The following is a 5,409-nucleotide window of genomic DNA, read 5'->3' as shown; positions in this document are numbered from 1 at the left end:
GGAGGGAGGGGGCGGTCACATGACCATCACAGGCAGCTGAACAACTCAATTGGCTGGTTTTAATTGATGGACTTTTCAGATATATCGCAGTTTTTGTTTTTTTACTGTTCATGTTTTTGGGGGTTTTTTTGTTCCTCAATTTTGTTTTTGTACATTTTTTTTTTCACACTGTTGTGAAGCGTCCCGTATTTTTCGCGCTCAGGCGGGAGGTTAAACGCACAGATCAGAGATCCCTGTAACAGACCCCCCTCCCTCCGGTACCCATACAGGTATAGGAATATTGCACTATTGCGAATGCCCCAGCTGCCGAAATGATGAAAGAGACCCGCCAGGACAAGAAATGCGTTTTTGTGATATAATGGACGCTGACGCAAGGTCGTGTTCATTGTGTGTTTGTTTTTTAATGCATGACTTGTAGGGCTGGGTCCATGCGTCTGTACAAGCTGCGCTGCTGTACAGTTATGAGGTCATTGCCTTATGATACCCGGAAAGTTCTACTGTCGTAAAGGGGTCTGTTTTTGCCTGTATAGAGTCACTAAGAATTCAAAGTTCATCTATAGCCACAACACTTTTTTTAGTTTTTGGGTAGCGTAGGGGACGGGTGAACACTGGGGACGCACCGAAATGACCGACATTTCAAAATCTGCCCTGCCGAAACAGAAAATGACTTTTTGTATTATTTATTTATTTTTTACTTCCCTGTCAGGGGGCTTTTGGGAAATATTGGGGATCTAAACAGACCCATGATATTTCGCTTTTCAAAAAAAAAAAATTGGAGGCACGTGTGTCCTTAATTTCTTTTTCTGCAGCTCCAGCACTTCATGAACAGGAAGTTGTCAGTACAGAGGCTTTCCTGTTCATTCATAATCCTCTCATGAAGGGACAGGAAGCCTCTGTACTGAGCTGCTTGTTCATAAAGTGATCGGATAGTAAATATTTACTATGTCCCCATTCATGAATGAACAGGAAGTGATGTATAGCACTTCCTGTTTATCCATAACTGGAGACATAGTAATCACAGTTCTTTACAAACACTGAGGGATCAGTACTGAGTGCTTGTGCTTGGCTCTCCATCCTGACTGCTCCGCCCTCTCCCGTCTGTCACCAGAGCCGAGCTCTCCTCCCTGCATTGCCCCACTCCGCCTCCGGACAGCTTCTCCCCCCTCTCCGTTGCGTGCTGGCAGCTGGGTCGGCTCGTAGGCTGCAAGCTCCGTTCTGTGTCCCCTCCGATCACCTCTGCTGACACAGACGGGGAAAAGCAGCGGGGATCGGAGGGGACACAGAACGGATTACAGAGGCTTTCCTGTTCATTCATAATCCTCTCATGAAGGGACAGGAAGCCTCTGTACTGAGCTGCTTGTTCATAAAGTGATCGGATAGTAAATATTTACTATGTCCCCATTCATGAATGAACAGGAAGTGATGTATAGCACTTCCTGTTTATCCATAACTGGAGACATAGTAATCACAGTTCTTTACAAACACTGAGGGATCAGTACTGAGTGCTTGTGCTTGGCTCTCCATCCTGACTGCTCCGCCCTCTCCCGTCTGTCACCAGAGCCGAGCTCTCCTCCCTGCATTGCCCCACTCCGCCTCCGGACAGCTTCTCCCCCCTCTCCGTTGCGTGCTGGCAGCTGGGTCGGCTCGTAGGCTGCAAGCTCCGTTCTGTGTCCCCTCCGATCACCTCTGCTGACACAGACGGGGAAAAGCAGCGGGGATCGGAGGGGACACAGAACGGAGCTTGCAGCCTACGCCCAGCAGGAAGGAGAGAAGCTGGGGATGCGCCACATTTTTTTACCGGTTTTTGTACTATCGCCATTTTGCCCATAAACCCATTTTCAGCCGAAATTTCGGCGCGTCCATAAATAAAACCCCTACAAAGGATTTTTGTATATTACTGTGTGAGCTGTCCCTGTGCTGTAGACAAAACAGGAAATGAGAGGGGATCTTTCTAGATTGAGGGAACTCTTCTTGGTTGTCAGCACAACAAGTCTCCCCTTTGGAACAAATTTCTCATTTTCGCTTTATTCCTCTTTCCAAAATGTTGGATTTTCCTCAATCCTGTCCACAAAGGAACCTACGAATCCAAAATTAAGAAGCCGGAGGCACCACATCAAGTCCTCCGGATCTGAAGCGTAATTGTTCCGAGCAGGCAACACAAGGCCCCGTCTAGAACAATAAAGCTTCACTTACAGAGGAGTACACAGCGTGCCACCATCTTCTTTCTTTTGGAGGTATGGATAGTTTGGGGGGTGAGGACAAATCCCGGCAAGACTTTGGCACCCAGTTTATTGCGGTGAGGTGCTCCAGTCTAAAGGACTTTGTGGCAGCAGCAAGAAGTAACCTGATGGGGTTGCATTCCGTTTCCCGCTCTATTAAAAGAAAGGTTTTGGCTTTGGTATTTTTCCCCCCTTTTTTTATTACAAATGGCTGCACAGGCTCTTGCAGTATCTCATTCAGCACATTTTGGCCCGTGGCCTTCCTAATAATGGATATCCTTAGTTGTCCACATGAGAAGACGTTCTGTCTACGGCACCCATTGGAACTACCAGCAAAGCTTGGCAGCTTCCCATTGGGCACAGCACACCGGTAAAGGTTCTCATCGTCCTGGTCATGGCAGAGCTGGTAATGGTCACCTTTAGCTGGCCTTGTTCTGTAATGTTGAAGACGCCTATCCCAGAGGCCTCCTATGATGAAGTGAACCTGAACTCAGACAGTAGGGATTTGTTGTCTTATTGGGTACATAGAGATAATTGTGTCCAAGCAGTTCCCCCGAAAAAATGAGCCCTTTGTATTCCATTCCTCTTGAAAAGTAGCAATGTGTTTCCTGTGCCCTATAGCTGTCTATCTGCGGTGTGAGATCATCTCAGGCACGGCGGCTTCCTCTGACTGCCGCTCTCACCAGACTTGGAGTGAGGTTTGGTGATGTCACTACTTGTGCTTCTCACTGTCCTCCTTGCTGGAGGGGAAGCCGTACCTAAGGGAATGCAGTGCAAGGATCTCCCTGCTTCTTCTTCATTCACTCTGTGATTTCTGCACGTCTCCTACTGGTTCTTCCACCCGCCATCAGAGACCAACTCTGACTTGTGGAAGCAAAGTCCTGCCTCTACCAAGCTGGCTTCCTCCATAGCGATCAAGTGCAGAACAAGGCATGGTGACTCAGTAATGGGAAAAAGATCAGCTGAGTGGAGACCAGAGGCAATATGGGTGACATGTTCCTTTGTCTTCTGCTTGCCTTTTGGGGCCGTGCTTCTAGGTTCTTCCATAACACCTCTCCTAGACTTACATTCTGTGAATTGGAACAGACTTGTCTCATAAACCCTCCCACCTCCGCTCGTGTTCTTGGGCAACCAGCATCTGCCTTGACACATTATAGATCGGAGGTTCGGCCTCATCTGGAGTACGCGGTCCAGTTTTGGTCACCAGTACCCAGAAAGGACGTTCTTAAAGGAGAACTATGGGGTCAGTGTTTTTCCCCATAATTCTCCTTAGGGTAACGGGAGGACACAAACTAGCGTCCTCCCGTCACCCTAAGCTCAGTATACCGCGAGCAACAGCTCGCGGTATACTGAGACGCCGCAGCCGGAGCGGATCCCGACATGGACGTCGAGACCCGCCCAGCTGGGTGAGTGACAGCTGGCTCTGCCTATCTAGAGGCAGAGCCAGCTGTACCCGCCCCCTCCCCCGTCCGTTCCGCCAGTCAGCGCTGGAAGATCGGAGCGGGGAGAGGGGAATCCAGCCCCTCCCCTGTCACGGCAGAGAGCCGTGACAGGATCGAGAGGTGAGGGAACGCCGGTATGTGTTCGCTCACCTCCCGATCTACTGAGCCGACCTGTGACAGTCTCACTGTCACAGGTCGGCTAGAACTATGAGGAGGAGTGGAAATCACTCTCCTCATAGTTCTCCTTTAAGCTGGAGAGAGTCCAGCTGGAGGACCAAAGCTATGAGGCAAGGTTACTAAATGTAAACTTGTTCACGCTGGAGGTGCGGAGATTAAGGGGGGACAGGATTTTGACGTAGAAGACGTTCAATGGTGATGGCAACATCAGCAATAAACTTTTTACTATAAACTCCATAACAAGGACTAGAGGCCACCACCTAAAATTGGTGGAGAAAAGATTTAACCACAAGGGGTGTAGGGGCTTCTTCTCAGTCAGGGCAGTAAGGGTCTGGAACTCTCTGCCGCAAGCAGTGGTATCAGCTGAGAGCATTGAAACATTCAAAAAGCATTTGGACAATTTCCTCAGAGACCGGAACATTCAGGGGGTACAGGTACCCGTAGAAAGGAAAAGGGAAAACATTTTTAAAAAGGATCACACAAGGCCCCATACACACGCAGAATCCCACACATACACGTAATAGGTTGAAGTTGATGGACCTGTGTCTTTATTCAACCTCAAATACTATGTAACTACCGTATGTAACATTCCATTGTCCATCCTAACACGCATTAGAACTGAGGGAGCCAATTGGACGAGCAGCCAAACGTCTTCAACATTGCAGAACGAGTCCAGTTGTTTGTGTTGGAACTACGGCTAGCTATTAGGCACAATGGTTCCACAGGGCCCTTCACATAGTACACGCTGTTTGTAGACTCGACCTCTGCCATGGGCTGGAAGATGATTTGGTTTAGTGAAGATCTTCACGTCCGAAAAAGACTCAACAATTTATGAATTGTAATACACAATAGCTGCAGCTCCCTTCTGTGACCAGACAGCTGACCGAGAGCAGTGAGATCTGGCCCAGATTGCCATGTGCGGAGTCGAGGACTTTTCTCCTCGCTATGGGGTGCAGGCTTCTGCTTTGGTTGTTTCCATTTGATTTTGGGGTGTGTTCGGTAAAATGACTTCCCTGGACAGATAGACAAGTGGCAAATTATTGTTTTGCTTGCATAGTGTGGTCATTGTGGGCACGTGTGATCAGACAGGAGGCCCTCGAACAATGGTATAGTCCGTTGGTCTTGGAGCTCATGGTTATTAATCTGGTAACAATGATGTTTTTGGTTGCTCTCGGTCTGTGATCAGAAAGGTTCCTCAAAAACTGTAAGGCCCCTTTTACATGGCCGGTCCGATCGGGTCCACCTGTCCCTTTTTCAAGACGGACCCGACATGGCCTGTCCGATCGGGTCCACCTGTCCGTTTTTCAAGACGGACTCGACATGGCCGGTCCGATCGGGTCCACCTGTCCGTTTTTCAAGACGGACCCGACATGGCCGGTCCGATCGGGTCCACCTGTCCGTTTTTCAGACGGGCCCAATGCTAGTCTGTAAACAACTGGGTGCAAATGGATGAACGTCCCTGTAAACCCGGTCACCCCCAACTCCAGTCGGGTCAGGATAAACAAATCGGAGATCCGTTTCACCAGACCTGATGGTTCCAGATCGGGGGGGGGGGGGGGAGGTCGGTGTGC

The sequence above is a fragment of the Nanorana parkeri genome, unplaced genomic scaffold (assembly GCF_000935625.1).
Source record: "Nanorana parkeri isolate BGI_ZX_2015 unplaced genomic scaffold, ASM93562v1 scaffold2079, whole genome shotgun sequence".
NCBI classification, from domain to species: domain Eukaryota; kingdom Metazoa; phylum Chordata; class Amphibia; order Anura; family Dicroglossidae; genus Nanorana; species Nanorana parkeri.
The sequence above is the reverse complement of the archived record's forward strand: the minus strand, read 5'-3'. Positions refer to the sequence as shown.